A 27770-nucleotide genomic window follows, 5' to 3' on the forward strand; every position below is an offset into this window, starting at 1 on the left:
AATAAAATAAAATGAATATCTCCAGTAAAGAAGAGTCTCCGATTTTCTGCCAGGTCCACTGGGCATCTATGATTGCCCCTTGGAGCCAGTTTTCAGTTCTGTTGATGTGTTGTTGTTGTTACTGTTATGTGCCTTCAAGTTGTTCAGGACTCATGGCAACCTGAGAGGCAGTATGATAAAGTGATTTGAATGCTGGACTATGACTCTGGAAGACCAGGGTTCATACACTCCAAAGCAGCATCTTCCACTGTTGAACAGCTCTTACCATCAGGAAGTTCTTCCTAATGTTGAAGTGGGATCACTTTTCGTGGGGCTTGCATCCATTGTTCTGGGTCCTGTTCTCTGGAGCAGCAGAAAACAAGCTTGCTCCATCCTCAAGATGACAAAATTTCAAAATATTTCAATATGGCTATCATATCACTTCTTAACTCCCTTTTCTCCAAACCAAACCTACCCAGCTTTGCAGGGTTAGAGGAAGCAAACTGCTGGGATTTGGGTACGTTTTGGGTGATTTGGGAGCAAAGAATTACTTTACAAAAACCATCCTGAATTTATTAACACACACTTGGGGTTTGGGGGCAGTTTCTGGGAGGCTTCAGGAGCCAAACATGTGGGTCTCAAGGCCATGGGCTATTTGAAATTGGGATGGAATGCATCAAAGATGGTGGGCTCTCCATCTTTGGAGGTCTTTAAGTAGAGGTTGGATGAGCATCTTTCAGGCACGCATTAGTCATGTATTCCTACATGGCAGACGGTTGGAAAAGATGATCCGTGTGGTCCCTTCCAATTTTAAAATGGGTTCGGAAGGCCCATCAACACAGTAAGAAATACCCCCATGTCTCCTAAAGGGGTATTTGTTGTCGCTGTTGAGTGCCTTCAAGTCGTTTCCAACTTATGGTGACCCTAAGGCTTTCTTGGTAAGTTTCTTCAGAGGGGTTTGCCATTGCCATTCTCTGAGTTTGAGAAATGCTGAGACCATTACACTATTTAGGGGACAAAAATTAATTATTATGTTTGCAAGAGAGTGGTGCGACTCTCAAAGTCCTCCTGGAGGGCCAATGCAACTGGCTAGCCTTCCAAAGTTGCCCACTCCTGCTATAGACTCTATTATTTCTTTTCAAGCCCAGACTTTTTCCAGGGCTGTCTGATTTTCTTCTGAACCTTCTGATTCCCTGAAGGCAAACAGCATTTTTAGAAACAAGTTGTAACGTGTGTGAAATTGTGAAGCACCCCCCACCCCTCACCGCACACTTTTGAACAGATCGCATTACAACTGCATTTTGCATCTTCCCTTCACTTTGTTGCTCTCACAAAGACGTGGGATTAAGATCGTATTGAGCAACAAGAAGTGACGTGTGCTGTGCAGGAACAGCAATGTGAATGGAGAGAACAAAATTCCCCAATAAAACAGAGGAGGCTGCTTGTCAAAACAGGCCGCACCATCAGAATGGCATGGGATTGGGATTTTGAAAAGCATTATTTATTTATTATGAAACTATCTAAATTGCTTGGACTTTGGGTTGGCAGTGTGGCATAGTGGTTTGAGTGTTGGACCACAATTTTGGAGACCAGGGTTTGATTCCCAGCTTGGCCATGAAAGCCATTGGGTAACCCTGGGCAAGTCACGCTCTCTCAGCCTCAGAGGACGGCAATGGCAAACCTCTGCTGAATAAATGTTGCCAAGAAAACCCCACAATAGGTTCCTTTTAGAGTTGTCATTGGCTGGAAATGATCTGAAGGCACACAACAACAACACAACAACAATTATTGGCAGGTGTCCCTTATTGCAAAGGAAGTCCCTTATTTGAGGACCAGAATTTTTGGTCTCTTATAGGGCTGGAAGATGTCGCTTATCATAAGGGATGCTCCTTATTTGAGGACCAGAAAGTTTATCACATAGGGTTGGCAGGTGTCCATTATTATAAAGAATGTCCCTTATTTGAGGATCAGAAAGTTTGTTCTTTATAGGGCTGGCAGGTGTCCTTTATTATAAGGGGTTTTCCCTATTGGAAAGCTTGTCCTGTTATACAGACTGAACAAGATGTCAAAGGAAATTATAATTTCCTATATTTTAGGTGCGGGCCTTTCATGATGACAGAAATGTGTGGTCGTGTGATTTATGAATGTGGACAATATGTTGATTTTACAGAGAAACGCATGGCTAATTAACCTAAATCAGTTCTTTCACTTGGCATTTAGAGAGAACACAAACTCTCCGTAGCTGCTTTCTGCTTGTCAGCCCTGAATGGAGTGAATTTCAGCTGTCCTCTTATTTGAAGGGCAAATTGCCTTCCAGGAGAGGCAACTCCCTCCCTCCCTCTCTCCCTCCATCCTTCTGATAGGCAAAGAAGGTCTGAGGAGTCTGGTGGAACTGTGGGCCACATAAATAGGGGAGACCACATATGGCCCAAGACCCACATTTTACCCATTCCAGTAAGCTTCTGCATTTGCATTGATCAGGATCACCCCAAACATGGAATCCTTCAATCCTACAGTTGGACATATGGCATGGATTCCATCTCCCTAACAGTGCAGGATCTCCAGCTAGACACAGTGTTTCCCAAACTTTGGTTCCCCAGATGTTTTGGACTTCAGCTTCCTGAATTCCTGACTGTTGGCCCAAATGGCTATGGCTTCTGGGAGCTGAAGTCCAAAACAACTGGAAGACCAAAGTTTGGGAAACACTGAGCTAGAGCATCTCCAATAGGGAGCTGTCCAGTCTCTTTTTGAAGACCTCCAGAGAAGGAGACCTATCGACTCTCTAGACCAGTGATGTCCAAACTCTGGCCTTCCAGGTGTTTTGGACTTCAGCTCTCAGCATCCCAGACCATTAGCCAAGATGCCCAGGGCTTCTGGGAGCTGAAGTCCAAAACACCTGGAGGGCCAGAGTTTGGAAATCGCTGCTCTAGGCAATTGATTCCCTTACTGAACCATTCTTACCATTGAAATCTACCCTCCTCTAGCTTGAAACCATTAGATCTGGTCCTACTTTCTGGAGCAGCTTGCCTTATCCTCTCCTTGACAACCGTTATTTAGAGTGTAATCCTGTTGCACACACCCCTTCAGTCTCCTCTTCACCAACATGCCCAGCTTCATCTGCATTGGAAAACAGTAACATAACAGGGAGCCATTCTTCCAAAATCTTTACTCGGGCAATTAGCTAGGAAGCAAAACCAGAGAGGAGGCACGAAAGAGGAAGGGATGTGGAGACGATGCTTCTGCCCTTGGAGTCTGTCATTGTAAACGGTGGAATGGAGCAGCAGGAGGAGTTGTGCAGACTTAATTGGATTAGTCCCTGCTGAGCACTAAACAGATTTTCTGTTGGGACTTTGGGGAATCTCGCGCTTTGCCTGCAGCAGGTCCCAGCCAGGTTCCATCCGCCGCACCTCTAGTTAAGGCTTGCTAAAGAACACAAACACACCTAAAAACCCAAGGGAAGTGCTGTCTCTTAGTTCAGCCATTACTGAATGAAATAGAGCAAGGATGTGAGTCAGGCATGTGTTGAATGATGCTTCGGCAACAAAGGCACTAATGCTCACTTTTCAGTATTTTTGAAAATACAACATCTAGCAGTTTTTATTACTGGTCGAGTCTCCCTTATCGGGAATTTTGAAATCAGGCATATTTCAAAACCCATACCTTTTATTTCATAGGTGGCTGAGATAGTGACACCTTTGCTTTCTGATGTTTCAATGCTCACAAACTTTGTTTCATGCACAGAGTTATTAGAAAATGTTGTATAAAACTAGCTTCAGGCTATGTGTATAATGTGAATATATAGGGAATATACAGCCCTCCATATCCAAATATTTTTTTGTCCATGGATTCAACCATCCACAGCTTGGAAATATTTTTTAAAAAATATCTAAGTTCCAAAAAGCAAATCTTAATCTTGCCATTTTATATAAAGGACTTTAATGGGTCTTGAGCATCCACCGATTTTAGTATCCATGGTGGGTCCTGAAACTCAATATCCCTATTTGCACCCAGCGGATACGGAGGGCCCACTATAAAACATCAATGAATTTTGGGTTCAGAACTGGATTCCATCTCCAAGTTATCTCATTTTGCACAAATATGCAAATTCAAGGATTCAAAAATCTAAAATAAAATTAAGATAAGAGGCAAAAGTCCAGAACACTTCCGTTCCCAAGCATTTCAGATAAGTGAGACTCAACTTGTCTCCCTCAGTTCCAGTATGGGACAAAGTACTGAAATAAAAGGTAGTTGTATTTGTATGTTAGCAGGCCTATATTGGAAAAGATGCCAATGCTTGGTAAAGTGGAATGCAGTAGGAAAAGAGGAAAACCACACTCCAGGTGGGTAGATATGATCCAGGAAGCCACTGCTCTGAGTTGCAAGACCTTTGTGGAAGTCTCTCTTTCATAGGCTTGCCATAAGTCAAAGTTGACTTGATGGCAAATAAAAGCAACCACAGGATTAACTTAATGATGCATATTTTGCATGAAAACCCACAGTTTTCATGCCATGTTTGCTGTTATTGTTGGTTGATCTGGGTACGTACCGTGGAACCGTCCACCTTGAGAAACATCATCTCTTGTTGTCCCCCCCCCCAACTCGGCGGCATCAATAATACACGAGCGTATTAAAGATTTAAACCCAAATGAACCCTGTCCGTCGGGGAGGAGAAGGCCGGAGGGGGTGGGGAGCCGGTCAGAAACCAGCTTGGTTTCAAGTTCTGTTTAAGTATTTCACCCCCCCTCCTTTTATTATGCAGCTGTGTCAATTAGAAAAATGACACTGCTATTTAAAATGCTGTTCCGTAGCCCTCTTTAATTAAGGCAGCCGCATAATACCAATCTGCTCTCATTAATGAATTTTTAACCGTCAAAATGAGAATGACACGCAATGGGATGGGGAGAGGAGGGTGGATTTCAGTCACTTTTAACACGAGAAGGCTCTCATTCCCTTGCAGTTGCAATGAGTGGATTTAGGGGGATGCAAGAGTTCTCTAGTCAAGAACACACACACACACACACACACACATATATATATACATACATATATATATATTTCAGAGTGAGGGCTGTTAATTTGATTGGGAAGAAGCCCTCGAGGGGATTATTCCATGTGCTACTTTCCTGATTTAAATCCACATCCCTTTCCTGTTTGTTTGTCTGCTAGGTACAGATGCGAACTTGGCTGGGCCAATTTCTGCTATTCCTTTGTCGTCTCAGTATCCCTATTAGTGTTTGCACCAAGCTCCAGTTAATCTAATTAGTGTGCCACAGGTTTCTTGAATTACCAACCTAAGAATATAACCATGTTGCAGACAGGACTTCTGCCTCGCCTTCCACAAGCAAGCTCTTTTTCTTTCAATGTGAAGGCGAAGGCTTTCATGGCCGGCATCCATAGTTTTTTGTGGGTCTTTGGGGCTATGTGGTCATGTTCTAGAAGAGTTTATTCCTGATGTTTCACCAGCATCTTTGGCTGGCATCTTTTTCTTTCCTTTGTTAAATTCTCAGGTTGGAGAAAGAGATCTGTGGATAACCAACTATGAAAAGGGAGCAGGGACATTTTCTCATAGTACCTTGAAGACTCACTAGTTCATTTCACTATAAGCTTCTGTAGGCGACCACCAACATCTTAGAATCAGAAGTTGGCTGTTGACCAGAGAAGCTTAGGCTGCGACAAATTTGTTACTCTTAAAGGTGCCCCAAGACTAATTTTCCCTTCCTTTTTCAAAATCTGGAAACAGGTTGTAGTACCTTGAAGTACTACCAAGAAGTAGTACCTTGTTACTTCTTGGACCTTTGTCCCCAAAGCGAGCAAAGTGCTTTGCGATGTTGAGTTTATCCTCCTGAAGATTGTATGTTAATGTTCCAATTTCAGAACTACAGTCCTTCAAATAGCCTGGCCCTGAGTCCACCCCACTAGTCCCAACCCCAAGAAGAATTCAACGCTTGCATAGAGTTTGGTTGGTCCAAATGGAACACCAGTTTTAGCCCTTGTTTATCTCCTCTGGAAGTGGGTCTTTTATCGAGCTAATGTTTCTTAGCTGTCCATTCCAAGACAAAGCCACCCAGAAATACTTTGCATACTTCAGTTGAGTTTGGCCAGCCAGAACTGTTGTGTTGCTTTTGTTGTGGGGGAAATCCATTTCTTTTTTCGGTTACTTTGCAGCAAAGCTTGGAGGGAACAGTGCAGCCTGAAAGAGGTGGCAGTTGATTTTCTAGTCCTTGATAACTCAAAAGACTAAGCACTCCAGAGCTGAGAGGGCTGGTTCACTTGTACTATTGATCTGTTGACAGCTGGCAGAGCAGCCGAACTAACAACGCAGGTTCTTTTTTGAGGAGACCACTGAAGGCAGCCCAGATAATAAGGGCTGGATGGGAGCAAATGCACTTATTTTAATTGGGTTGGAGGGGAGGCCTAGGGGATTACACCAAAGCCTTTGAGGAACAGGTGGCTTTCGGTTGCCAGACTGAAAACGGGAGACGGTTTCTGTGCCTTTCATGGCTGGGTAGAAGACGGAGCATGGTGTATTGGTTTGAGCATTGGACGATGATTCTGGAAACCAGGTTTCAGTTCCCAGCTAAGCCATGAAACCCACCTTGGGCAAGTCACCTGCTGTCAGCCTCAGAGGAAGGCAATGGCAACCCTCTTCTGAGCAAACCTTGCCAGGAAAACCCCATGATAGGTTCTCCATAAGTCGCTTGCCCACTTGCTAGGCTCCATCAGCACATTTTTGGTACACCCAAGCGATGCGCTGTCACTTCCGGACATCATTTTGGCTGATTTTTCAATCACATAATGGACCACGAAGTTGTTTCTTTGTGAAGAGAGTGAAGCTCGACAACAGCCACTGAGGCCTAATCTGGACTCGGCACACAAGGCTCTGAGCGAGCGGTGAGGGGTGGAAACCGCTAACTTGGCAACTAAGCCGGAGATAAAATTACTCGAGCTGAAGTAATTATGTCGACGTATCCTGCAGTAACCCTATCTCCTAACTAGGGCTTAGCAGCAGAAAAGGACTGCAGAAATGGTTCAGCTCGGGTGGTGCTCTGTTAGTAGATGAATCCCCCCAATCCCCATTTTGAAAATGGAACCAGCACTTGGGGCAGCTGTTTCGGAAGACCAATTTCTTCATTTTTCATGCTGCCATGAACGTCATAACCACAAAATGTTGAAACATTTCATACTATTGGGCTTTGATGCTGTGCTAGGATTGCCAGGTATCCCTTGTTGTAAGGGAGACCCCTTATTTTGTTGTTGTGTGGCTTCATTACTGATTTAATGGCAACCCTAAGGTGAACCTATCATGGGGTTTTCTTGGCAAGATTTATTCAGAGGAGGTTTTCCATTCCTATCCCCTGAGGCTGAGAGTGTGTTACTTGCCCAAGTAGGTTTCATCGCCCAGCTGGGAATTGAACCCTGGTTTCCAGAGTTATCGTCCAATGCACAAACCACTGTGCCTTACTGGCTCAAAGTTTAGAGAGTTGGAAAGCTTCTTCCATATAGGGCTGGTTTGTGCTCCTTATGATAAGAGAGTTTTGGAAAGTCCGTCCCTTTATAGGATTGGCAGATGTCCCTTATTATAAGGTTGTCCTTTATTTCAAGACTCATAGGGGTATCCATGCAGGTGGAGGCCACTTATACTTCTGACCATGTGGCTTGTGGGAGACAAAGCATCTTAAAGACCAAGAAATAAAAATTTAAATACCATTAGCAATACAAAAAGATACTTCATTCGAGATCCAGGTTGTCTCCATCCTAAAACAGAATAAACCCTATAATGCTATTTCTGAAAGAAGGGAGGTGAGAGGAATCACACATTAGTCAGGCTGCCTAAATTCATGCTTGTGTTTCCCACTTGGCCATGAAACTCACTATGGGGTGATCTTGGGCAAGTTGCATGCTCTCAGCCTCAAGGGAAGAGAATTGCAAACCTCTGCTGAACAAATCTTGCCAAGAAAACCCTTGGGATTGCCTTGGGGTTGCCATAAGTCGGAAATGACTTGAAGGCACACAACACACACACTCATCACTTTCAATGGCAGGACTGTGGTTGATTAGCAGATCTTCTTTTCTAACATAATTCATGTTTTTTCCAGCTGCGAATGAATGCATGCTTTTGCCGGAGGGTTGGGGCTGAGCCTGGGATGGCCACGTTGTCGGCCGCCAAGTTCTCACAGCTATTCCTGTCGTTTAAGCAGCTTAGGCACCTCAGAAAGCCCCCAGAGATCCCTGTGCAAGGATAATTGAGACATTTAAAGTGTATCTGCATCGTAGGCCTTTTTTCAATGCGGGGGCGGAATAGCAACAGGTACCTGCGTTCAGTGATTCAGGGATTTGCTTCCTAAGAAGGAGGAAATGGCTTCTCGCTTAGCTGCCTTTCTGGCATCTGAGGTTTCGGCAGCTGCTGGTCGTCTCCATGCCTGGGTGTCTCTCTGCAGCCACAGGGACTAGAAACTTGCTTTGAAATAATGACAACTGCAGGAAGTGGGATTATACACCCAATGCCACATTGGCCACATTCATACATACAGATAAACCAGATTTGCAGAGAGGTTTTTTGGCTTATTCATGAGCACTGCCTAGTACCGACAGATCTCTCTCCATTTTTTCTGGGCCACCTCCAGGGAAGAGACGAGGGTGCAAACTCTCCAGTTTGGCCTCAAGTCTGGACTAGAGGAAGAGAACGTGCACAAATTTAACTGCTCTGCTGCTAGAGCGGTGTTGTGCCGTGTGTTGTTTTGCCCTCACGTTGTTTCCGACTTTTCGCGACACTAAGGAAAGCAGTCGTTTGCTATAATTTCCAAGGCTTGGTTGATTTGTTGCCACAGCTTGCAAAAACTCTGTGTGTCTTTCATTAGTTACTTTTCTCCTCCCCTCTTAGTCATTGTTGTGCCAGGGCTCACATGTTGCTCTGCTCTGCATTCACATTCTGGAAAGAGGTTTGTTCTAACCTTTTTTGTTAGCTCTTGTGCAGTGATTACCAAACTTTGGTCCTCCAGGCGTTTTAAACTCCAAGTTCCAGAAGCCCCAGCCAACAGGAATCCTGGGAGCAGGAGTCCAAAACATCTGGAGGACCAGAGTTTCCATAGGACAGATCAATGACAATTGAAGCAGTGCAAAATTACATTATTTCTGCAGTGCCGATGCAGCCTGCAGCACTGGATTCAAATCTGGATGAACTAAAGTCTCCATTTGCTTTTGTGTTGTGGTTATTTTAGCATTGTCTGCTGGTGAGAGAATATCGGGCAGCTTCCTCCAAAACAATACTCACAAAGACTTAGACAGGGAACCTCCCCAGTTCTGACTCATAGCTATGTACAAATACACATCTGTTCTGCAACTATTGTTATTGTTTTTTGGTATCTGCTGGGGTTTGGTTCCAGGACCCTCCACCGATATCAAAATTCGTGGTTGCTCAAGTCCCATTACAGACAATGATATAGTGAAATGATCTCCCTTGTACAAAATGGCAAAATCAAGGTTTGCTTTCTGGAGTGTATATCTTTTTTGAACAATTTAAAGCCATGGAGGGTTAAATCCATGGATAAAGTATCCATGGATATAAGGGGCCAACTTGGTCTCTGCCATACAGTCAAAAGCTTATATTGGTCAAAGAAGGTACCCATAGCCACTGATGCGCTGGTTATTAGGTTCAAGTTTACTGTAGTCTGGAAAACAAGTGCATCATTTATTTACTGGTTTTTATTTGGTCGGCCCAGAGATGGATAATGGTCTTCTTTTTTTTCATTTCTGTGCTTTCCATTTTCTTCCAACCCTCCGATCCATCAGCCATATTGCATTGCCTTTGGCTACCTTTTAGCCCAGCATGGGGTCCTTCGAGAAGCAATGCTTCCTGGCCTCTGTCACCCCCATGGCTGCTCACAATTTTACCGGGGAATATTAAAACCACAAATCACAGCATGGGTTGGGTGCGTTGGTGGAGGAGAACCAGCCTTTTCCAAGATAAAAGATTGTCTTTTCCACATTGTAAAAATTTAGTCCTGGTTTGTCTTTGGGGTGGCAGGGAAGGTTTTTGAGATCAGAGGAGCATCCCACAGCTGGGATCAAAGTAGTATGTGTGTCTGTGTTGGTTCTATAGAGAACTGCCAAAATGAAAGTGCAGCTGTCATGACACCTACAATATCTGCACCTGCACTGCAGTTATAATGCAGTTTCACTTTAACTTTTGCGGCTCCGTCTATGAAATCTATGGGATTTTAGTTTGTTGTGGCACCAGAGCACTCATAAAACCACAAATCCTAGAAATCCATAGCATTGAGCCATGGCAGGTAAAGAGGTGTCAAACTACATTAATTCTGAAGCACAGATGCAGCCAGTGTTGGTTTTTTACCAATGCTCAGGGCTCTGAGAACCATCATCATGGTTGTCTGGATGGAAGGTGGTCCTCTTTGCTTCTTGTGTTCTTACATGCAAGAAGGAATCACTTCTGAAGTTTTCTGCTTGATGTGAGAGAGTTTGAGCATTTCCATGCAACTTTTCACAATCTGAGGCTCATTTTGTGAAAAATTCATTGCTGTAAAAATGTGGGTTTTTGCCGGTACATTTTTGTACAGAAAACAGAGAAGGATTCTATCACTATGATACCACTGAGATGTGAAAATCCACCATACTTTGAAACCTGCAATGAAGGAGAGTCTGCTACCCCTTTGTTTTGTTGTTCCAAAGAAGCCGTAAGGAAGGACTCATCCTGATGTAGTTTTCAATACTTTCAACTGAGTTACTTCAGGACTGATTGCATGACGGCACTCAGCAACAACAATAGTGCATCTTTATAGTAACTCATACTCTCTCAGCAATAGCAATAGCAATAGCAGATTCATATATATACCACTTCATACCACACTGAGCAGTCTCTAAGTGGTTTACATTGTGTAAGCAAACTGACCCCATCGAACTGGGTGCTCATTTTAGTGACCTTAGAAGGATGCTAGGCTGAGTTGACCCTGGGATTGAACTCACAACCTTGTGGTTTGTGAGTGAGTGGCTGCAGTACTGGCATTTAACCATTGCGCCACCAGCGCTCTTATTCAGCTTCCAAGCAAGGCTAAGGCAAACACTCCTGGAACAGTGTCAGCTTCACCTTCAGGTCATCATACGTCAGGAATGACTTGAAGGCACACAACAACAATCGAGCTGAACCAACTATATGGTGCTCTCCACCAAGCTTTTTCAAACTCCGGTTAGAACAAATGATTTGGCTCATGGTTAGTTCTTCCATCTCATCTGCCTTCTTCCTTAAGTCTGAGTGCATAGAGTCAATGATAATGGTAGCAGATCACATCCAACTTTTTCTTCCCCACAGTAACTTGTTTTATTTTTAAGGCAATAGAAGATTAAGTTGCTTGGACTTGTTGTCTTTTGCTTCTTTGGAAATTCTTTGGATACTTCATCCATTTGTAGGGACTTTGGAATGTGCATTAGGGGGAAAATCACTTTAGCTGGAACTTCCTCGCTTCTACTTGTCTTGAAGGCTTTCTTTGAGGATAGCTTGTCATCATCGTTGTAGTGTGCCTTCAAGTCATTCTCGATTTATGGCAACCCTGTCATGGGTTTTTCTTGGCAAGATTTGTTCAGAGGAGGTTTTCCATTACCTTCCCTTGAGGCCCTTGGGTTTCATGGCTGAGCTGAGAATCGAACCCTCGTCTCCAAAGTCATAGTCCAACACTCAAACCACTATGCCATGCCATAGGACTTGAAATAAATACAACCATTGGTTATTGTCACAAAGTGGGGAAAGTGCAGTCCTCCAGATGTCATTGCACTGCAGCACCCAGCATCCCTGACCATTGGCTGGGGTTGATGGGCGTTATAGCCCAACACTATCCAAAGCATCATGTGTTCCTCACTTTTCTTCTAGTTACTGGAAAAGGGTTCTTCACACAAATAAGAAGGACACCCCAAAGATCTGTGTGCTGGGTAGCCAATTTCATTCCATCTTTTCCTCCCATACCTGTTTTTAAAAGCATTGGTATAATAGGGGATATGAAGGAAGTGTAACCATGGGAACAAACAATATGTAGGATGTTGTTTCAACATGGCTGCATCCTCCACAAATGGATGATTTTTGCTTTGTTTATGCATTTTTTAAAATAAAAAAATTAAATAAAACCCTTCAATTCTGCCGTGGTGGAATCTTGTTGTTTTTTTTTTATAAAGCTGCCTCTTTGATTCTCTTCAAGGAAGAAGGACTGTGTGTATATTTGTGCACACGCAGATGTGGATCTGTGTATTCACGGAGCAAATACGTCCCCCCCCCTTCCCTCTGGGTCTGCGAAGAAGGTGGCTGGGCTTAGTCGATGCTTCAGTCTTGCTTCTCCGTTGACCTTCATGCCCATTAGGATTAGCTTTGCTTCGGCAAGACAACGTCAGGCCTGCCGTCTTCCAAGCGGCAGCGAGAGGAGACTCTGCAACAATTGGGAACAGTCAGGCCTTCGAGCTTCCCCTGGCCTTTCCCTCCCTTCTCCTTCTTTCTGTCTTACTTTGTCTTTGCAAAATCCAAAAGCCTCTGGAAGTCGGGGTTCTGCCCACGTCGGCGAGTCTGGGCTTGCCTCAGCTGCATTGCTGTGGGAGGACAGGGAAAAGATTGTGCACATGCATTTGGAAGTATATTTTGGAAAGGGTGATGTGAAGTTTGGTTGGCTGTGAAAGCTTCTGGGGAGAGCCTTCTCTCTGTCCCATCACCTTCACAGGTAGATCTGGTGAGAACATGGGAGAGGGCCTTCTTGGTGGCTGCTCCCAGGCTTTTGAACTCCCTTCCCAGAAAGTTAGTCTGGCTTCCTCCCTACTATCCATATGCAGTTGAACCCCCCCCCTTTTTTTTGTCTCAACAGGACTGAACAGGCTGTTGCCACACTGCAGAATGAATCCAGTTTGACACCATCTGAACCGTCCTGGCTCCAGCTTAACAAATTTTGAGATTTCTAGTTTATCGTGGCACCAGTGCTATCTGATAAAGAAGGCTAAATATCTTCCCAAAAGGCTAAATATCTCACAGATCCCATAATTTCATGACATGGAGCCATGGCATTAAAGCAGTGTCCAGCTGCATTAATTCTGCAGTGCAGATGCAGCCTCAGAAAGAGAATGTGCTGCAATGTTTATCGGTCCCGCTCCTTTTTAATGGTCGCGCTTTTAACTGCTTTCAGTTGTGTTGTTAGTAAGTTTAATTATATTTTGAAATATTGCATGGCATCATATTTTTATCCTTTTTTTTAAAAAAAATCTTTAAAACTTTAAACTTTGTGAGCTGCTTTGAGCTCAAGGCTGGTTAAACAGCAATGGCAGCAGCAGCGACTAGCTCTGGACACAATTTATAGTGTTGGTGATGCCTGACGAAGCTTTATTTGACTCAGGTCATGTAAAGTGAGATTCCACCTCAACATTAGGAAGAACCTCTTGACAGTAAGAGCTATTCGAAAGGTGGGAAATGCTACCTTGGTGAGTGATAGAGTCTTCTTCTTTGGAGGCTTTTAAACAGAGGCTGGAGGGCCATCTGTCAGGGGATGCTTTGATTCTGTGTTCCTGCATGGCAGGAGGTTGGACTGGATGATGCTTGGGGTCTCTTCCAATTCTATGATTCAAGGTCCAGGATGTGCAAACTTGCCCTTGTTTTGTGATCTCCTAGGAAGGCTCTTACCTCTGTCTCTCCACTCCCCAGGTATGTTGGTGCGAACCAAAATTGCAGGACCTTCTCAGTGGTTGCCCCTAGGCTGTGGAACTCCCTTCCCGGAGATGTTAGCCCAACACCCTCTTTGCAATCTTGAAACCTTTTTGTTTCTACAGGCCCTTGAGTTCACCCTCCTATGGTCATACTGCCCCAACAAACAGTGGCATGAAGCTGAAAAGACGTTTGCTTTTCCTTCTTTCCAAGAAAAAACAGCCTTCTTTCTAGAAAACTGAAACGGCTATCTTCTTAACTGCATTTTGATTTCCTTGGAATGTGGGTTTGGGTTTGCATTTTCGTTCCTTGATTATGTTTGTGTTGTGAGATAGTTGGCTGCGTTTCTCAGGACTTTGACCCCAAAAAGTGGTAACGACTGGAAAAAAAGGCGTTCTCTCCTATCTGGTGATGCCTTGCTTTTAGATCTCCATACATCTGCTCATTTGCTTTACAAGAGAAGTTGAAACTCAAGGCCTTTTCTTTCTTTCTTTCTTTCTTTCTTTCTTTCTTTCTTTCTTTCTTCTTTCTTTCTTTCTTTCTTTTTGTTTCTGTAGAAAAAGAAATTCAGATTTTTGTCCATCATGGCCAGGGTGAGCAGATGCCCCAACCGCAAAGAAAGACAAGACACCACAAAATTAGAAAATAAAAGCTAAAAAAACCCTAATCTAAATATAAATTCATGTTTCGTAGTCATGCTCAAAATGTCGGACATTTTTTAATTCCTCCTGGACAGAAGGCTTAAACGTAAGGCATGTCCTGGAAAAGGAGGACATCTGGTCACCCTGATCAACTGGAGATATTTTTTAAAGAAGTCTGGCTCTTTATTTTTCTCTCTCATCTTTCTTACTTTCTTTGCGGTGGCAGTCTCCTCCTTTACAGGTGATCTGTGGTATTCTCAGCCCTTTGCCCTTTTCAACCTTCGGAGTTTATTGAAACGACTCCCTGTCCAAATTGTGGGTTTCGCCGTTCGCCTCCTTGCCCTGTGGGAATCGGGATGAGGGCTGTTCCACCGAAGGAACAGACAGCCCTGGGAAGGGAACACCTTTGAGCCTTTCTTCCAGATGAGATTGAGCCTGACGGATCCATCAGAAGGATCTTGGTTACTGTTGCTCATGCCCGTCTCTGAGTTCCCCTTGGGCCATCCCATCACCAGACAGGTTAAAGGCTAATAACGTCAGTCTAGCCTTTGCTAAACTCTGTGACCTTCCTTGCCAGGCTCCTGTGCTTTCCAACTGGTGTGCTTGTTAAACTGAGTTAGGACCTCTTTTGCTTTCTTCGCCCAGGGCATGTGAGTGAACTGTCTTTTAACTCTGATCTGGGATCACCTTCCATGCACTCGAAAGGGGTGAGGAGGAAGGGAGAACTTGATACTGAACTGGGGAGACTGCTCCTGTTTTGTGTTTCTTCGGAGTGGTGGAGAAGTCTTGCATGTTTAGGGACTTGTGTAAGGAGTTATGATTGGCCCTCTGTGTCCAATTTTCCCCCCATGGATTCAAGCATCCATGGCTTGAAAATATTTTAAAAATATATAAATTCCCAAAAGCAAACCTTGGTTTTGCCCATTTTATATAAGGCATACCATTTTATTATCCATTGTATTTAATGAGACCTGAACATCCACAGATTTTGGTATCGATGGGGTGACCTGGAACCAAACCACAGTGGATACCAAGGACCCACTGCATAACTAAACTGGAGGCCAGTGTGGTGTAGTGGTTTTAGCATTGGACTAGGACTCTGGAGAGCAGGGTTCAAATCCCTGTTCAGCCATAGAAACCCTGGGTAACCTTAGGCAATAATTGATTCTGGTTGACACAGCAACATCAAGTGGAAATGTACACTTGGATCTCATACCCTCCAACTGTCCCAATCTGTCAGGGACAGTCCCCATTAATCTTCTGTCAATCTCAGTTGTTTTTCAAATGTTCCAGTTTCTCTCTCCTCCTCGCACTTTACCCTTTTGTCCCCAGCTTATTTCATTTGCTAAAAACTGAATTCAAAATGCAAAAATAGTTTGCACTCAACTCAGCAGGAGAAGCGGAGGGGGAAGGATTGTACACTTCCCAGTAGACTCAGGCAAAAGCCAACTGCTGCATCCTCTCTTAGCTTATGCATTCTCCTCAATATCTTTTTCCCCATCTTGACTGTGTTCCAGTGTTGCATGGCCACATCTGTCTTGGTTTTCCTCCATGAATGATGGAGCATGTGGAATTTTGGCGGAAATCTTTTTGCAGCCTTTTCACGGTTCAAGTTTTTGAACAGCTCTCCTATTTGAAGCTGTTCCCTTTTTCCAATTCATCTCCCGGCTTTAGCTTCCCCTCCTCTTTCTCTAAATATCCTTGTATTCTCTTGCAAGTCTATTAAACACGGACTTTACAGGGAATGCATTAGGATCAGCTGAGCAAACATAAAGCCGATGGACGGAGTGGAGAGAACCAGTGTGCAATAGAGGAAGTTATTTCAAGTTGCGCTCTCCTGTTGGAGCCGGATGATCAAAAGCCAGCAACAGGAGACAGGACAACACTTCCTAATGGTGATGAATTGCTTTCCCCCCATGATGCCTTGCTTCAGCTTTGGTTTGACAGGAGGAACAGGGGATTCAACGGCACCATTAGGACAGGTGCAAAGGTTGATGGGAGGGTGCACAAGCCCAGGTGGCAGCTTGCACTGATAAATGGGGATGCCACTGTGGCTTTGAGTGTTGCACATGGATGCCACATGTCCTTACTGTGCCGAGAGGTGCCTCTTGCTATTTATCACTTCCATAGGAGACTCCCTGGCCAGAACTACAGTTCCCAGAGTTCCTCTCAGGGTATTTTTGGCCTGCATGAAACTGTTTGGTATTTGACTCATGGACATGTCCTGCCAGCCCTAACTCTGCATTGTTGCCATGGTTAGCACACAATATTAACAACAACGATAACAATTGGTACGCTTGACCATATTTTAGCAATCTTCTCTCCAGTAATTTTTATGAAATAACAACCAAGATCCCATGTGTGGAGTTATGCATTAGTTGTGCCATGTAACCTTTGCATGGAAGCCTAAACCAACATACTAAATGTGCAACCAAATGTGCAACCGGATGCTTATGCAATTCCAAGCACAGTAATGGATATTTTAATTAATTAATTAATTAATGTCCCGCCGTTCTCTCAAAATGGGATTCAAGGCTGGGCTAGCTCCGCTTCTGCAATCATCGATTGGAAAATAGCCATTCCATGTTGGGGAAAGCTGTAAAATTTCTTCCACGGGGACCATTTATACCTGCATAGGACACCATAAATCGAGATTAACTCAAGGGCGGTTAGCAACAACAGAGACACCAACACAATTCTGACCATTGACTGTATGTTACCATGTGGGATGATGGCCACCTTTGGATAGAGATTCCAAATAATGAACCAAAGCATTGGCTTGTATTAACTTGGACTGTTTCTCACTTGCTTTCTCTCTGTGTGTGTGTGTGTGATGTGTGCCTTTCCAACCCAAGCGAGCAGCAGTTGGCTTTAATTCAGGAATTTCACATTTATCTCAAAACCATTTCCAGCTTCCTCCAAGCGAACAGCTCTGCTTCTGTCTTCCTATGGCTCACATCTGGAAAATGTTACTTCTGGGTGTCGGCCATTAGCCCGGGCGTGCATTCCCTCTCGGCCCTATAGGGAGATGTAGAGCATGGGGGGGGGGGAGACCCACCTTTTTCATATGCTTTCTTGTCAAGATATATTGTTATGTGGGTGTGTGGCAGCTCACTCCTTCAGAAACTGGATTGATTAAATGTCCTCGTTGTTGTTATTATGCGCCTTCAAGTCGACGCCAAATTATAGTAAGCCTAACCATCGAGTTTTCTTGGCCAGATTTCCTCAGAGGAGGCTTGCTCTTGCCTTTTTCTGAGGCTGAGAGAGTGTGACTTGCTCACAGTCACCTGGTGAGTTTTTTTGGCTGAGCAGGACTCAAACTTGGGTTCTAGTTCAACATTCAAAGCACCATGCCGCAGTGGAGCTCCTTTTTCACTTGGTTCTGACTTTTGCTGTTGTGTGCTCCAAGCAATTTTTCACTTATGGTGACCGTAAAGCTTTGATCATAGGGTTTTCTTGGCAAGATTTGTTCGGAGTGGATTTGCCATTGCCATCCTCTGAGGCTGAGAGAATGTGACTGGCCCAAGGTCACCAATGGGTTTCATGGCCAAGCTGGAAATTGAACCCTGGTCTCTGGAGTTGTAGTCCAACGCTCAAACCGGTGACCCTAGCCTACAGTTGCCTTGTGCAAATTTCTTCAGAGGAGGGCTTGCCTTCGCTTTCCTTTAAGACTGAGAGAGTATGGATGCACTCACACTGCAGAATTAATGCAGTTCGACGCCACTTTAACAACCATGGCTCAATACTATGGAATTCTTGGGTTTTTAGTTTTGTGAGCTATTTAGCTTTCTCGGTCAGAGAGCTCTGGTGCCACAACACACTACAAATCCCATAACTCCATAGCATCCAACTGCATTATATCTACATTGTAGGTGCACCCTTTTGATTTGGCACAGGTTGCAGAGGTTTCTGGGGATCACAGTCTCTTGAAGCTTATGGCTGTTGGAGTCAGTTATTTTATACTTAGGGTTTTCATCTATTCTGGCTGCCTTGGGAAGGGGGCTTCAGGGGGGCAATCATGCCTTTCAATTTATGTTTGTAACTGCAAGAGATAAATCCATTCTCTTCTCTCTTGGACCAGGACAATCTGTCCTGTCTTGGGAGAGACCAGAGCCCAGTCATTCTCTGGAGCTTGTTTCCTCTCTGGACAAGCAGAGGAAGTCCAAAGGTCACATCAACCCTACATTGCAGGATTTCCCACAATATGGAATTTCCTTGCTTGCTGGCTGGGGAGAAAACATAGCAGTTTTCCTAGGCCGTGCTGCATTTCATTGCATGTTTTGGATTCTTCTTTCCCCGGTTCTCTCTCTGTGTGTTCATGGGAGGGAGGTTGCCTTTTTCTGAGATATTGTAGAACATTATCTCTAGCTTTCTTTTTCTTTGTAAAGAAAAAAACCATATGGTGCAGTGGTTCAAGTGTTGGACTATGGAGACCAGGATTTGAATCTCTGCTCAGCCATGGAAACCCATTCGGTGATCTTCAGCAAGTGGTTTCATGGCAGAGCAGGAATCGAACCCTGGTCTTCAGAGTTATAGTCTAACACTCAAACCACTGTGCCATGCTGGCTCTTCTATTCAGCCCTCCCCACCCTTAAATGGAATGATTCAAAGATATAGCCATGTTAGTCTGTAGAGTCGGTATGTAGAGAGATCTTGTAGCACCTTTGAGACTAACTGAAAGAAAGACGTTGGCAGCATGAGCTTTCATAGCCGTCAATCTACTTCCTCAGAATCCAACTTTTTGTATGGCACTGAAACAAAAGGACTGTTCCTTACTCAGAAGAGGGATGAGGAAAGTGTGGTCTATGGTTCCACATGGCCCCGAGACTTTGTTCTGTGTAGTCACCAAGGGTGTGTCCTTATGGGCCATTAAAACTGGTTTCCCCCCACCTTTGCCACAGTCTCTTCAAATAGCACAAGGCCAAAACCTCAGTTCAACTGCAGACTGTCTTTACATGGGGATTGTAGTTTTGCTGCAAAATCTGAGCCTTCCTTGCATTAAATGGAATCAAAATAAATCACTGTTTGCTCCAGATCTTCCCAGAAAATCCAGAGTGCTGTGGAGCAATGCTGGGTGGCTGTTTACTCAGCATCCTGCTGTGCTGCCTGATGCCACCACTGTTGCCGCAGGTTGTTCCCGCTGAGATGACAACAAGGTGCCCAGCCATAGATCGATTCTGGGCACCTCATTTCTGACTTCATCTGGAGTGACTCACAGTGGTGGAGGGCAGCACACCAGGATGCTGTGTAAACAGCTGCCCATTGTTACTCCAGATAGTGGGGGAATTTGGAGCATCTTTGGAGTCAGACTATTCTGGGTTGCTGGGAGGCAAGACTGCCCTAAGACCTACCCCAAGAGACCCCAGAATTTCCCCGATCCTCCTCTTTGGGGGAGAAAATCACTTAGAAATTTGCCCAAAGGAGCCATAGAAAAAACTTTCAAGATGCCACAAAGATGAACAACAGCTTGTAAAAACTGTATGTTGTGGTTTGAGCTTCTGGAAAGTGAAAGGAATGGCCTGTGCCTCTTCTGCAATTTTAAATGTGGATTTTATTTGGATATGTGTACAGTACATCCTATTTCCTCTTTTAAACTGATAGGTGTTTTAACTGGTGTCTTTTTAACTGAGGTTGTTTGCCCATTGGTTGTTCCCCACCTCAATTTGTGGGGAGAGGTGGGTAAGAAATAATAATAATAATAATAATAATAATAATAATAATAATAATAATACCCATCCTTTCTTTACAATGCTGTGTTTTGGCAGCATGCTGTGGTGTGTTGCCTGGCACTTGGTCAGAAAATGTAAGGCTCTCTCCATATGATATATGTGAGAGAGAAATTGAGAGAGAGAGAGACAGGAGGAGAGAGGGCAACGTTGGCTTGAACTCGATACCTCAGGTAGAAGGAGTTGCGGATCGCAATGTCAGGAAAATAAAACCTGCCTGAGAGATTATTGGCTGTGCTTGGGGGAAAGGAGTTTCTTTTACCCATTGCGACAGGAGATGCCTTTCCGTGAATGGTATGTTTGGTTTCATTAGTTATGCTGGAAAGGTTGACTTGATAGCCCTCCTGGTGGTCTAGCCAAAGGCACCAGGTTCCAGCAGTGGCAACGTAGACCCTGGGAAGTTAATTTTTAAAGGAATTAGTTCCTATTAACTCATTACAATGTTCATAAAGTAGATTGTTCACACTACTTCCTGGAATGTCATTCTTTTACTTGCTGCACTGCTCATGACTTTTCCATTAGTTTGTTAGGTTTCCTATTGGGGATGGAGACTTAAGAATTAATAAAGGAAAATGCATAAACAGTGGCATTCATTTTTAAATACCAGCTCTTTTTAATACCCCCCTTTCATCCACGGCATCTCAACCATAGTGTTGCCATGTGGCAAGGTTGACTCAAGGGTAGTTTCCCATAACCCCTTACCTGTCATTGGCTACTTCTGAGATAGAAAATGGTGCCTCTTATATAAAAATGGCAAAATCAAGATTTGTTTTTGGAACGTTTATTAAAAACATTTTCAGTACTTGGATGGTGGTGGAATCCATGGATGCCAAATCCATGGATATGGAGGGTGAACTGTACATACCAGACTGGTGATTGTTGTTGTTGTTGTTGTTGTTGTTGTTGTGTGCCTTCAAGTCCTTTCCGAGTTTATGGCAACCCTAAGGCCATAAACAATCATGGGGTTTTCTGGAGCAAAGAGTGTGACTTACCCAAAGTCACCCAGCCAGCAGAAGCTGTTATATTTTCCCAAGGCACCAAATAATTGCCCAGAGGAGTTTTTGTAACTGGAAAAAAAATTGATGTGAAACGGCTGAAGGAAAAAATTCGGAGACATAACTGTGTTAGTCTGAAATATCAGTATGCAAAGGCATCTTGTACCAAATTTAAGACTAACTATGCAGAAGTTGTAATATAAGCTTTCATAGACCTGTTGTAGTTCCTCAGATGCATGGAGCGAACTGGTGCCCAAGATGGACCTGTATAATTATGTATGACTATCCTTAGAAATTATGTATGACTATCCTTAGAAATGCAAAACGTGTGATGAGGTGGCAAGTTCAGTTTTAACAATATTCGTTGAGGGACCAAGGCCAGAGAGAAGATATTAGTTAAGGATACAGTGGGTAGATGACCATAGAAATGGTGGCCAAAGCTTTGGAATTTTGTGGTGTGTGCCAGCTATGGAAACCAGAAAGGAAATATAAACTGGCTAAGATAGGCCTTGTGAGACTGGGGGTGTTAACCAGTATAATATGTGACGAGGATGTTGCCTGTTGATTCTCTGTGTGAGTCTCCATTTGGGGAAGACCTCTTCTAGTCATTAAACACAGTGTCTCAGTTGTCGGGGAGGACAGGACGTATTCTTGCACACTGTGCTTAGTGTATAAATAAAACTGAACTAGTACTTTGTAAAAATAAATGTTTGTTTGGGGGGAAGGTAAGAAGGGGAGAATGTTATAATTTGGAGGAGAAAGTGTCCCAGCTCTTGGAAATTCAGGTTGTGTGCTTCTGCTATGGCAACTAGGTTGTGGTGCATAGAATGAAGGACAAAAGGGATCACCACCCAGGTGTTCAGGATGGAAGTGGTGTTGAAATTAGAAGCTGAGGAGTGAACGCTGGTGGAAGTGCACATCTATTTCCCAACTTGCACATGTCAACACCACTTCTCCCCCACCCTGTTGGAAATGGTTTTTGGCAGGCGGCATAAAGGAGTCCAGCTAATTGTGTTGGTTTGAATTCCGCAGATGCGCATAGCTGTGGATGCTCTGAACTAGTATGCACATCTCGATGCAATAAGCTATCTGTTGTCATTAATGGCTGCCAAGTCAACTTTGGCTTATGGTGACCCAATGAATCAGAGACATCCTAGTCACCCTGTTATCAACAGCTCTACTCAGGCCTTGCAAACTCAGAGCCTTAGTTTCTTTTACTGAGTCAATTCATTTGGGATGTGGATTTGCTCTTTTCCTACTGCCTCCCCTGGTTTACCACTCCTTTTTATTTCGGTTCTGCTCCCCCCCCCCATCGAGGGGTCTCTTCTAGAGACATCCAGGAGTGGAAAATTTTGCTTTCGACCCACCCAAAAATGGGATGATGGGGGAGCAATGAAGGAGGACTCACAGGTTGCAATAAAAAGGCCTGGGGGTATTTTCTTCCACGTAGTGTTTCCCTGTTCTTGTTCACTGTCACCAGTTTCCCTAGGGACACGGACTACCCAGTGATAACTGTACTCACCAAGAGCAGGACTGAATGTTGACATGCTCCCCTTGGTGGTGGTCTTATATTGTGAGAGAGGAAGGGCACAATGTGGGTGTGTAATCCTTGGTTGTGGCCCCTTATTGAGAAAAGGGAAGGACATAGAATCGGCCTTTCATATTTTCAGCTTTGATTATTCCTGGATTTGATTAATATGTTCTGTGTAGGAATCTCTGGCCACATTCCCACTTACAAATATATCGGTTTGCGATCCGAATTGATGGATCGATTCGGCAGCAGAGCGTGGTTCATACTACATTTGCCCCGATCACATTTTTTCCCTGTAAAACAACCCACGTGTGGTTCACATTCATTAATGAATCAATTCAAAATGGACCCACTCCAGCCGGTTGAAGGGCAAATTTAAATCGATTCTGATCCGCATCTGGTTCATACTTGCGTGGAATCGATTTATCCAAAAAGACGCAGAAAAAATCAGCATTAAAAAGATGCAGGTTAAATGGGTCTAGCGCATGGCCCCCTCTCTGAATTGCTTCAGCGATTCAATTCAAGTGAGAGCCAGGGTCATTTGAACCTGTTCAAATTGATCTGCGATCTGGTTCAAAAAGGTAGTGGGAATCAGGCCTCTGGTTCCTCCAAAACGACTCTATGGTCAATGTCTGCCGGAATTTGTGCTGGAAGACCTGGAGTTCCTAGAGAGAACACTTCTTTAGACATCTGTAGGCCCTCCAGCACAATTCTGTAGTCAACATCTGGAGAAAGTAGGGTTTCTAGAGAGGTGTCTCAGTCAAAAAAATTAGTGCTTTTGTTATTTGTGGTTTTTCCACTTTCATTGGGGTCCTGTGCCCCTAACCCCAGTGGATGTTGAGGGCCCAGTGTAATGTGAATATGCTCTCCTTGGTGGTGGCCCCATATCAATAATGTGGACCTGTTGCCCTCAGAGGTGGCCCCATACTGAGAGAGAGAGAGGAATATGGGCATGTTGTCCTTGGTAAGGTCCCCATATTGCAAGAGGGGGGGGAAAGAGCACAATATGGACATGCTACCCTCAGTCATGGCCCTATATCTTGAGTAACATGCACTTTTGCCATGAAAGAGATTTGTGGCCTCTAAGATGTGGGATTGGCCAGGGTTCTGTTGAATGTGTATTCATTCCTGATCCAGGACTAGCTGACCCTTAAAAATCTGAAAAAGGACCTTTACTTGAAGGATAGAGAAGCAGTTTCGATTGCAGGCCAATTGGGTGACCAAGAGAACGAGAAAAACAAAATGACATTTCCGTCCGACAGATGATGACTCAACTGTTTTTTTATGCCGATGACTCAGTGGCTCCTCGACTCTTGATGAAGTGCCTTGTTGGTGCGCTGAGAAAAATACAGAAGTCCTTTTGTCCTGTTTGTTTTCCCGTCTCTGCAGCCCAGCAGATTTCTGTACACCAAGGCAGGAAACAAGTTGCACGCCAACCAAACAGACAACGGATGTTCTCCCTTCTTCCATGGAGCCATTGATAGGCCTTGTCCATTTTTGGGTTCTCATCCATGGTTCCAGCCCAGATTCCTGTTGGAGAGGAATGTCGCCTCTTTCTCCAACCCCAGGGCACAGACTGGCCCTGGGAAGATATATCAGTATTTAGACCAGGGTAAGCAACTATACCAGGGACAGAGATTAATTTACACTTTTGCAGCTTCTCAGGTAGGTCACACCAGTGTACTCTGGGCAATGTGGAAGTGATACAATGTCCAGGGAGATGCAACCTGCAATCTTCATGTGGTCCTCTTGTGATCCCCAAAGTCTTCCAACCCTAAGAGAGGGAGGGAGAGAGAGTGTGACATAGTGGTTTTAGCTCAATGTTCCCATGCAGTTGTCCACCTTTGGATGAACCAAGGCTCTGACATAGTAGAAGGCAGCTTTCTGAATTCCAGCAGTTTTTCACATATGGCTCTGGCCTGCTTTAAATAGTTGCAGATTCTTTTTTCCACGTGCATTAAGAGGACAAACAGATCTGCTGTTTCTTGCTTGGAAATCATTTTTCAAAGAGATTGTTGTGATGAAAGGGTCATGAAAAAGGGAGAAAGAGAAGGAGGACAGAGGTAGAATTTGGAGACCTGAAAAGAGGTGGAGCAGAAGCGAGAAAGGACTGTGTGCAGGAATCAGGGAAGGCAGCTGCCATTGCATTAATAATGGAATCCCTAGCATCCACTTGAGATGAGTGAGAAAGAGAGACCACTGTAGCCAATCTTTGCCAGCATGTAACTTTAATGCCAAGATAATGAACAAGGGCATTTATTTGTAAAAGATCTTGAGATATCACAGCTCAGGAATCCGACGAGGGTGATCATGTTGCAAGGCAACTCACCTGCCCGAATGAGTCCCATCAGATGCAACCCAAGATCTTACTTCTGCTGTTGGAATGACACAGAAGCGACGGATGGGTCCCACGTTTGTGTGGCTGCAAATCCACTGTGGGTTTTAATATGAATTTCACTGAGCCATCCAAGGGGCTGAGTCTGTCAGTCTTCCCAAATTGGTCCAGCACCTCCTTTATTGATGTTTTGTCTTTCCAACTTATGGTAACCCTAAGGTGACCCCATCATGGGGTTTTCTGGGGCTGTGAGCATTGACTTGCTTAATATCACCCAGTGGGTTTCCATGGCTGAGTTGGGAATCACACCTTGTTCTGTACGGTTGTAGTCCAACACTCAAACTACTACACCACACTGGCTTTATTATATTCAGATTAAAACCTTCAGTGGACTCATTGGCATGAAAGTCACCAACTGGATCAAGCCTGAGAGAAAATCCTGGCTGTATTTTGTGTGTTGATGACTGCTCCAAATCTTTAGTAGGTCTCTCCAGTGGATTCCTTTAGGTCCAGGCTGGGGAATTTGAGACATCTGGGGTCCAAATTTCGATCCCCACGATGTGCTGGAGATTTGCCCATAGCCCTTTCTTCTTTCCTGGAGTTTCCACCAGAACTGAAGAAACTGTGCCCTTGACTCTTTCCTGGAGATAACCCATGAAAACTGAGAAAAACCTCTCCGGAGATTTTCAGGGACCAGACAGGTATATATGGGAGAATACTCTTCTTGGAGATTTCTAGCAGTAAGAAATGTTGCTGAGTATTTTTTTCCTTTGAACATCCTTTGGATGCTGTTGGGAGCTCCCACAAGTGGCAAAAAAAGAAAAAAAAAGCCATTTGAAGGTGTTGATACAATGTTTTGGTAACTCGTTCTGTAGATGGCAAACTACAGAAGAGACCATTTGATGTTCCAAGGCCAAGAGTTAGGGCAGAAACCGACAAGTGCCAACTTCTGGATCCTCCCATTTGGGAAAGGGTAGAACTGAGCTGTAAAAGCTTCTATTGCAAATACAATACAATGCAATGCATATGATGTGTGTTCTCTACATACGGCAATGTCAGCCATGGAGCAACAGAATCCAGTTTTTTCCCTCTGTGAAAGTGGAAATTCACGGCCGAGAACACTGAGCAGATCGGCATAATGGGTGCCTCCCCTTGTCTTGCACAATTGATCCTGAGGTTACTAGTGTTATTGAGAGGAAGGAGCTATTCTGGGTACTGGGAAAGGCCGGCTCTCGACCGCAGGAAATTAATTCCTCCCCCCAAGAAGGTTTTCCCACACACTTTCACCCAGAGCTCGGCAGTCATAAGGGCCAAAACGTGATCGTTGCTAGGGATTTTTGTCTTTGGAAAGCAATACGATCTGAGAAAATAATATTTTGCACCCTGTGCTGTATGAGTTGTACCTCTAAAAGGTCTTTAAAAGTCATTTCACATTGCAGCATTATAGCAGTGTAATTCCCTGTTAATAGTCATGGCTTCATCTTATGGAATGCTGGGATTTGCTACTTAGGGAAAGAGTACTGAGAATGTGAAGTCGAAGGCTTTCATGGCCGGCATCCATAGTTTTTTGTGGGTTTTTTGGGCTATGTGGCCATGTTCTAGAACAGTTTCTTCCTGACGCTTCGCCAGCATCTGTGGCTGGCATCTTCAGAGAATCGTTGCTCTAATCATAGTTCTGTGTAGCGTGAAAGGACTTCTGGCCATAAAAGCAGATTTCTTTTCAACTGAGTTTTGACTATCCATAGACAGAGCATGGGAAATCTCATATAGATAAGCCTTTCTCATGCCTGTCTTGGCTGTTCCCTGTTACTTGCAAGGAGGCTGTTTGTGACCAAAGGAAGTCTACCAAAATGGCAAAAGATCTGGAAACCATGTCCTATGTGAAGCGGCTTTGGGAGTTGGGTATGTTTAACCTGGAGAAGAGAAGGTTAAGAGGTGACATGATCGCCATGATTAAATATCTGAAAGGTTGTCATATTGAAGATGGAGCGAATTTGTTTTCTGTGACTTCAGAGACTAGGACACGGAGCAATGGGTTCAAATGAGGGGGAAAGAGATTCCTCCTAAACATTAGGAAGAACGTCCTGATAGCAAGTGCTGTTTGGTAGTGGAAGATGTTGCCTCAGAGTGTGGCGGAGTCTCATTTGGAGGTTTTTAAACAGAGGCTGGATGGCCATCTGTCAGGAGTGTTTTGATTGTGTATTCCTGCATGACAGAGGGTTAGATTGGATAACCCTTGGGATCTCTTCCAACTCTATTGTAGGATTCTATGATATGATTCTGTGATCCAGCCGAACCAGGTTGAAAGTGAGTCATTCGACTAGCTTTAGAGGTTCAGGGACTCTGCAGCTGAAAAGGCTCTTCTTCCACCAAGCTCCAGGTCTCTCTCGAGCTGAGAGAGTGTTATCTGTGCTAGTTTTGGTCACCGTGTTGCTGAGAGTGAAGCTCTTTCAGGAAGGATGTGGCTGCGGCTGCCATGAAGCAGTAACTTCTTGTGGCAAAGGAAGGTTTTGCATGGGGTTGAAAAATGTGATTTAGTTGTGTGAGGAGCCCGTGGTTGGAAAACAAGAGCTTCCGTTTCCCCTCAGGCTTGCTTGGGAGAGCACCGACATTGGCCTGGGGTTGGAGTACAATTCAGAGAATATCACAGTGATCATAGAGATATTTTTTCTCTCTCCATCTTTTCATGTTCTCTAGTATTTAACAGAGAGAGCCAGTGTGGTGCAATGGTTTGAGCATTGGACTACAACTCTGGAGATCATGGAAACCATTGGGCATGGAAGCCAACTGGGAGACCTTGGGCAAGTCGCACTTTCTCAGAGAAAGCCAAGAAAACCCCATTATCAGCTTAGGGTCCCCATAAGTCAGAAACATCCTACAGGCGC

The 27770-nt window shown here is 44.2% G+C and overlaps 1 protein-coding gene across 3 annotated transcripts in view; it reads left to right on the forward strand.

The window, feature by feature from the left end:
- The window catches only part of RXRA (retinoid X receptor alpha), a 149526-nt gene that overhangs the window by 42330 nt on the left and 79426 nt on the right, over window positions 1-27770 (forward strand). The window contains exon 1 of one of the 3 annotated variants that reach the window (XM_042478085.1): window positions 12671-12689. The exons of the other annotated variants lie outside the window; for them this stretch is intronic. The gene's annotated coding sequence lies outside the window, so the exon portion shown is untranslated. Of the gene's footprint in view, window positions 1-12670; window positions 12690-27770 lie in introns of those variants that run through there. 3 annotated transcript variants of the gene reach the window in all.

Source organism: Sceloporus undulatus, chromosome 7 (assembly GCF_019175285.1).
Source record: "Sceloporus undulatus isolate JIND9_A2432 ecotype Alabama chromosome 7, SceUnd_v1.1, whole genome shotgun sequence".
In the NCBI taxonomy this organism is placed as follows: domain Eukaryota; kingdom Metazoa; phylum Chordata; class Lepidosauria; order Squamata; family Phrynosomatidae; genus Sceloporus; species Sceloporus undulatus.